This window comes from Meriones unguiculatus, chromosome 1, assembly GCF_030254825.1.
Source record: "Meriones unguiculatus strain TT.TT164.6M chromosome 1, Bangor_MerUng_6.1, whole genome shotgun sequence".
NCBI lineage: Eukaryota > Metazoa > Chordata > Mammalia > Rodentia > Muridae > Meriones > Meriones unguiculatus.
The window spans coordinates 38164735-38173078 of NC_083349.1; the positions used below are offsets into that span (position 1 = coordinate 38164735).

The following is an 8344-nucleotide window of genomic DNA, read 5'->3' on the forward strand; positions in this document are numbered from 1 at the left end:
TGTCACGTTTCTTTACTTGTTATCTTCAGAAGATTGTGTTTACCAAGGACCACATCTCTTCCCTTCCTTCCTTTCTACTGATCTCCTTTAAATAGTGGCTGGTCGATATGAAGTGCTCAGAAGTTTATGGATGTGGATATGGAATTCCTACAGAAGGCTCTATTGCCCACACTGAGCTGACTAAATGCTAACAGGCAAAGTAGTGAGTTCAGGCTAACAGTGGGGGACTCATCGGGGCTACCACCTAAGACACACCTGGATCTCGTTCATTCACTTTTTTATTGTTTCATAATAAAAATATTTCAAACACACAAGGAATGAAAAGGCCTCATTTCCCAAGATCACAATTCTCCTTAATTGACATGGATCCAGAAGTTCCTCCCCCTCCCCCCCATCTTCAAATGCTGGTTGGTTTTCATGTGTTTTCTAAGCCTTTAAACTGTGAAGGTGAAGTACTAGATTGAAGCATAATCAGTTGTGACATCTGGTTATCTGATCATCTCCGCAGCTTCCTTCTGCAAGCTAGAGCCTGACATTTGGAAAGCCTTGCCTTTCAGTTTCACCAAAGCCCTGTGAAGTAACAGAAGTACTGTAAACATTTTACAGAGGAAGCGGGGGTCCCTGTCTAGTTAACACAGAATGGACCTAGGTCTTGACCCAGACCTTCCCCCCCACCCAGACTTGCTGGGTCGACTGCGGGACTGCACGGCAGGTTCAGCAGAAGGTCCCTTGGTTGCTGCGATGTGTTGTGTCACATCCAGGTTCCACAATGTACCATGTTTCTAACAGTTACTGGTGACGCGCGGCTAGCTGGCTGGAAGGGAGAGCCATGTGTGAACAGTGAGTCTTGAGGAGACAGCAGTGCAATCATCACGGGTCAGTAGAAGGGGTCGGTAAGAATAATTCCTGTTTTCATTAGGCACAGATTGAACAGGGCAAGTGGGTTAAATGCCAGCTGCTTCTCCTCTCCCATCTAGGAGAGTTGTCACTGCACAGTCAAGTAAATGCCTGCCTATTTTATTTATTCTTTTCGTGTAGCTAAATCTATCAGTTTCCATGGCGCCCTGTGTTCACCATGGAAACTCTGACAAGCTCGTTATGCTTTAAGGGGGGGAAAGATACACCCAAAAAAAAATTGAGATGGGATAAATGGATTCCTTTTAAAACTGTATTCTTCTGAGTGGGAAGCTTTGATGAGGAGCAAATCATAACGTTCTCCATTTTCCAGTTCTGAAGAGAGAGCACAGGCTTACCTAGCCATGGAAAAGGCACTCTGGAGCCCTTCCCCCACTACTTTGTCTGTTGGTAGATATGTATCTCACCTTTTCACAGACTGCTAGTAGAGAAGTGGCCCCTTGCTGATTTTTGTGAGACAATGGTGCAAATACCTGAAGATACTGTCCAGGAAGTCTTTATTGTGCTGCCTTACCCTCGGCACCATGCTAAGTGCTGTGGTTACAACTGTGTGGCCCAGACGCTGTCCTGTCCATGTGGCATGTCCACCAGCTTTCCTTCTTTGTGCCAGCTCAGCCAGGGAAATGAATGGCTTTCTTAGAGTCACCACAGCATAGCACACCTGGTGAATGGTGGGATATCAGAAATGCCACATACCAAATTCTAAATGGCATGAACATAATGAACAGAACAGGCACCTCAAGACTAGTGCTGAAGTGATGTATTGACAACAATGAAGCCATGTACTATTTCTTTTCTTTTCTTTTCTTTTTTTTTTTTTTACATTTTAAAGAAGTCTGATGTTTTAAGGAACTCCTTTGCTACTTTTGTCAAATTGGAGTGTGCTCATTTTTTTTAAAGAGTTGAGCATAAAAGAAAACACCTACCGTCTCGCTACCCAGTTGTTCCATCCCCATTATCACCCTTATGATAATTTCATCTATTTCTCAGTTTTCTTTGGATAAGAGAATACAGCCTAAGTTCATGAAAGAGAAAAGTAAACTACAGGAAAACCCACTTCTAGTTTGGAGAGGGAACAATTAAGTGTATAAAATGGCTGTGCTCTACCTGAGTTTTAATAAAGGAAAGGAAATTTCTCAATGAGAGGGTTGAGTTGTGATTCAAGCTTTATGACACCTCATGTAGAGGGAACTCTTCCGGGCTGGAGGGCTCAATAAACTCAATAAACACAGATCTCCTGACCAACTCATTGTTGGTGATGCTCATGAGCCTGCTTTGCTAAGCTCTGATTATGCCTCGCCCAGTGGGACAGCAGCCTTGAGGTAGATGCCATGGATCTAGATCACTTTGTGCATGTTTGCACTCCAACAAGGAGAGGTTTCTACTACCAAGGCACAAACAAAAAATAGTACCATTAGATCCCCATTCCAGCTCAGCTCCTGGCCAGTGCTACTTGTGCTCGTGTGCTCAGCAGATGGACTCTGATCCTGCAAGACTGGAGGTCACACGTAGCCAATGGCTCCACACATTTCTTCATTCCCAAGGATCCTCGTTCTCCTTTTTATGGCACAGACATCATGTTTCAAGAACATGTTGTCTGTCAAAGAAGGTAACATCAAGTAGATAAAATAGACATTCAACACATTAGTTAACCATGTGGCTTTTCCCAGTCAGAGCTTGTGGCCAGCATAAACATCCAGTGTTGCATTCAATTCATGCAATCAATTCAGACAAGAAGCAGAGCCAACATCTTGTTTGACTTTCGCAATCTATCTCTGGTTGAAAGATTTTATCAAAGCCACGGGAAATGTTAGGAACGCCTGAGGGAACATTGGAATTTGTTGGACAGTCCTCTGTAACCTTCTGGACACTGTTCCATAAGCATTGAAGTAGGTTAGGGAAGCCACCACCATGGCTTCTTACATTTTGGGGGGGACTAGTTGCGAATCTTTCTGCCTTAAAATAGAAGAATGCATACACTTCCACTGTGGCATATTGGCTAGTAAACTCATCAGGATGACACACATACTATCAGGTGCTAAGTTTTAAAAGAGCAGAGAGAGATCAGTTAGACTCAAGCATTAGCCAGCTCAGCCACATAGGTCAAGCAGTTTAAGGCAGCAGTCAGTCCTCCACAGGAAGATGCTCAGGCAGCTGACAAGCTGCAATGGTCTACATGCTGAGGTGCTTCAAGCATGGATCTGAACTTCACATTCTTGGAAACCACACTGATTTTGGCCTCCAGCCTATCAAAAATCCAGACACTGCTGTCACAGTAGAAGCCATACATTCCGTGGCCCCACCCCACAGGAAGGTAGGAACACAAAAGACCAACTAACCACATGATGGTTTTGTTAAAGGAAAGAAAAAGACCTGAGGTATTCTAGCAATACTACTTAATAAAAATAAAACGATACAAACGTGGATGACTATAGATGGATTCCAAGACTCTTTGGGGGATATTTCTACAGGTTTGGTTTTTAATGTCATTTATAGATGACTCTTCCACATGAAATGTAAAAGTCATTAGTTATATTAACCTAACCTTAATGGAAAGGAGAAAACATTTCTGAAAGGAAATTTCAATTGTCACTTTTTTAAGTTTAGTGTGTGTGTTCAGAAATGTCGTGGCGTGACACAGAGGAGGGAGAAATCTCAGTACACTGTAGGTGAATTAATATGATTCTAGCTACACTGAAGCTCCGAATGAGGGAGTTCGTTTTCCTTCTGGAACATTTAAATAGTCATAGTGCACACACTGCTTCAATAGTAGCTGCTAAAGTAGGAATGTGTTGTTGTGACTGGGGCACATATAAACTGAAAATCTCAGAAAATGGGCCACGTGGAGCTGGTAATACACCAACCCCCGCAGCCAGTGCATCCAGTCACACTGCTCGCTGGCTGTCCAGTTCCGGTGCAGCTTCAAACCATGTCTGCAGCTCTCTGCATCTGTCTTTGACTCTGTGCCTGTCCCCTCCTCTCCGCTTCTCTATCTTTCTCTGTGTGTCTCTCTGTGTGTTTGTGTCTGTCTCTGTCTGTCTGTCCTTGTTTCCTTCTCTGTCCTGTGACCCCTGATCCTTTTCCCGGTCCATGTGCCTCTCTATTTGCTTCTCTTCTCTTGCTTTATCTTTTCTTGTTTCTCCTCTACAACAATTTCATTTTCCAACCTCTTTTTTCTTTTCCCATCAAAATGGCAGCCTCAGCACCAGACTTCATAATTCTCTCCAATTCAAATAAAGGAAAGACTGAAGCAATCGACTTCTGAAAGTTTCAAGTTTTTTTTTATGTATGTGTGTGTTCCTATGTCTACACGTGTGTGTACTTCCAAGTGGGTGGGGAGGGTGTGTGAGTGTTTATTTGTGTATGTGTGCAAATGTGTATACACAAATGTGTATATGTATGTGTATGTTTCTACATGTGTATCTTTATTTTAGCCATCACACTCTTTGCCCCAACTGGACTACATACTCAGTTCAGAAAAAATAAAATAAATCTATTATCAGCAGGGCAATGTGAATGATGATAGAGACCTGACTACTTGTCCCAGCTCTCACTGGAGGTTGGGATACAGGAGCTTCAAGCAAGAAGAGAACGTTTCCCCAGGCAAACAAGGATACTGTGTTCTGAAGGTGAGTGGATGCTGGGTTCTAATACCATCAAGTATGATGGATGCAGGGTTATTATTTATTAAGGTACGATGAGTGCAGGTTTCTTTGCTCAGGGTTGTTTGCGTAACTAATCGTACACAATAAGAAAAATGTGGGCATAAACAACGATAAAGTATGATGGAACACTTAACGCACACAAAGTCATTAGAAGACCTTTTTATCTCTCAATAAATCAAATTATCTATTTACAAAGTGTAAAACAACGTGCTGTATTTTGCATAACAAATAAAAATGGCCCTGAGGGAGTCCCTGCAGAAGAGCCAAATGTACTGAGTGAAATGACTCCTACAAGTCATTTATAGACTTACCTCACTTTGTATCTCAGACATAAATCCATGGATTTGGTTAAAAAATTTGTTCACAGAGGCTTAAAGGCAGATCCTGACATGTCTGTGTGGTAAGAAATTTCTCTTTCATTTTTGCCACGTGCTTCCTTTCGCTGAGTTATAGCACTTTCTATGTACAGAAATTTTAATGTGGTTATTTTCTTTTTCTGTTTTGTTTTGTATTTCAATTCATTCTTTAAAAAATTCTTATATGTGTGTAATGGATCTTACATCTCCACACCCTTCCTCTGAGCTCCCCTGAGATGTCCTTTCACACCTCACTCACGACTTCTTGTCTTCCTTTTCTGGAGTGCTTTAACTAGTTTGATATTGTGCAGGTAACCACAGATGCTGTGGATTTAAATGTGCAACAGTTATGTCGTATTCGGAGGTCAGCACTCCATAGCCTTCCTCCCATCCTCTGGTTTTTACATTCTTTCCCCCTCCTCTTCTGGGATGTTTCTGAGTTTTAGGGGAAACAGGTGATGTAGGTGACCCATTTGCTGCACTCACTCAGATTTTTGTTTATTCTCAGCCCTCCGAACAGTAAATTAGTCTCTGCTTTAATCACAACCTACTGCAGTAAGAAACTTACCTGACGAACGTTGGGAGCAGTACAGTTTACAGATATAAACACTAATGTTTCAGGCAGTTTGAGATGACCATTTAGAAAAGCAACATCAGTGGCTTCTCCCCCAGGGCTTATGACTTTCTTAGGCATAGGTTTGGAGCATGTGTATCATACCAGGAACAAATTTTCTCTTTTGGAGTAGGCCTGATCCAATCAAGTGAGGGATTCAGACTTGCCACTATTACACTAGCCGGCACAACTTGCCTGGAATGTTAGACTTACAGCGTGCAGTGTCCATCCCTGGGTAAGACCATCTTGGTATCTTCTCCACCAACAGAGCGCACAGTACCTTCCAGCACTGTGAAAGCTAGCCAAGAGGGAGAGAGTTTTCTGGGAGATTCAAGATTTATTTTTCTGGGTCCTGCAAATAAAAGTGTGTGATGTCATCATTAATAGGGTCTTACCATCTAATTATCACAGGCAACCAAGAGCCATGACAATAGCCTGTATTGTTTTGGGTTCATCTGGGGCCTCCCTGACTCACAGGGAGGGGCATGCACCCAACACTGGGATTTTATAACCCATGTCTTTTGGGAACAGCATTATTCCCTACTGTGATAGGTCTACAGAGAATCGTTAATGCCCTAAAAATTATAGTATAAAAATGTCAATTTCCCAATTTACATTTATCCTTAGTCTTCATGATCTTTTCCTCTTTTCTCACTATATTCAATTTACATATAAGATCCTATAAATTTGTATTTAACTGAGTGGTTACACTAAAATACTTGTTTTGAATGAGTCACATCATTTTTAATCATTTCTTTGATTATTTCTAATCATTAAATTTTTTTCCTGTAACCATAAAGTGCTTTACAGAAGAGCAGCAGGCCATTAAGGGCCATACATCTAGATATCCTATGATCTATAGACATATAGATATAGATCCTATGATCTAGATATATAGCATGAGAGAATATGTCCATAGATGCCATAAACTGTCAAGGTTATAGAAAGATAATTCAAGGTGCAATGAAAACTTTATTATGTAGATTCAACTTTTTCCTTTGTCAACTAAATGTAGCCAATTTGTTGTCATTGTTGTGTACTATTCCACTTCCCATCATTTCCTGTCTCGTGGAGTTCATAAGCAAACACTTTTCTATATTCTGGGCAATCTGATAAACCTTGAGAATAAAAAAAAAAAACCTGGCTTCCATGCTTAAAAGGCTTCTAGGACAATGCTGAAAATTGTCAGGCACATGGGGACCTATAAGGAACCATGTGAAAGATTTGTTTCTTCCCCTCTGTCCAGCCATCCCTCATCCCCATCCTGGTATCCAACATACCTTTTCTCCTTTGATAACAGAACTTAATGCAGTGTTTGGCATGCTGTAGATACTCAGTAGATATTGTTAAGACTCACCAAGTACAGTGATGAGTTTGTAATGCTTACAGTATAAATATTTAATAAACTCTTTATTGATTCTTTTATCTTAAGAGAATGGTTGCATAGACAGAGATAAATCCAAAGTGGTGACTTCAAATCGAGAGTGGATCTGCTCCTCAGAGGAACCTTGAGAAGGTCTGGAAATATTTTTGGTTGTCACAAGTGGGAGTTGTGATTAACATCTGGTGAACAGAGGCCAGGGATGCTGCTAAGCATGCTCTGAAGTGAAACAAATGGATACTGAGGAAGTTTTGTCAAGTAGATGATCCTCAGCTATGGACTATTAATGGTCTAATGATCTTTGAGCTGTGAGAAAAAAAATAATAGGGTTGAAAATGTTCATAAAGTTATAAAGGATTTAAAATTATACTTCAACCCTCAACTGTTGTGGTTCTTTCTCTCATATTCTTTAAAAAAAAAAAAAAAGTGGCCTGCTATCAGCTCTCCAGGGCAGATAACTCTTTTCTTCAGGGGATGACCATTTATTTTGTTGATTTTAATTTTGCTTTGTATGTTATATTGAGCTAAAATTTGCATTTGAGAACTGCATTCTAACTTTTTTCAGTTTGTCTGTGAGTGACTTATGGACTGTACGGTGAGTTTAATTGGATCTGGATGCCATAGGTAGACATGAAGTACTCAACCAAAATATTCTTAAGTGGAAGTTTCTGGTTTCTTTGAAGACTCAGTTGAGTCATGTAATGCTCTGTTGGAGGCTAGCTTGTGAGAGGCTTGTAATGTTTTGCTGTAAGCTGTCTCATGAGAAGGGCATGACTTTGGCCAGCTGAAAAAATCTGTGGGTGGACTCTGAGGAGAGGAGAGATACAGAAGCCCAGTGACAGTGAGACATCGCTTTTTGGATCTACATGTTGGTGCTGATCTTCATGCTTTGGGGCAATCCAACTGAGTCTTGCTTCTCATGCTTTTAATGATCTAATTGCTCTCTTATATTCCATACTTGAATTTTCAAATGCTAAGATCTCTATCAATGACTTTCTGGTATCAGGTTCTGGTACAGCTCTATTGACAGCTTAAGTCAATCTCTGTAAGAATTCAGTGAAGGCTTCTCCAGGGCCTTGCATTACCTTAGTAAAAGAGGTGTTTTCTCATGGCTCCTCAACCATGTCCCATGCTCTTAAAGCTGCAGCATGACATTGTTCAAGTATGACATTATCAGAATGGATTTGCTCTTGGGAGTCAGCATAACGCCCCTCACCATGCAGCTGGTCCTTGTCAACATTTATCTCACTTGCTGTATTACATTGTTCCATTTTCACGGCTTCATCCCTCCACCATGACAACCACTATAATTGTTGACCAGATTCTAAAACAGCTGACACCAAACCCTTCCAATCCTGGGGAATAAGGCTGTTTTTCATAGCCCAGTTATTTAATACCTGTTTAATGAATGGTG

General features: G+C 41.1%; 1 long non-coding RNA gene across 1 annotated transcript; it reads left to right on the forward strand.

The window, feature by feature from the left end:
• Window positions 1-4324: 4324 nt before the first annotated feature.
• LOC132655219 (uncharacterized) lies at window positions 4325-7305 on the forward strand. Its single transcript, XR_009592930.1, has 2 exons — window positions 4325-4544; window positions 6982-7305. It is a non-coding gene; the product is annotated as an uncharacterized LOC132655219 (long non-coding RNA).
• The last annotated feature ends 1039 nt before the right edge of the window (window positions 7306-8344 follow it).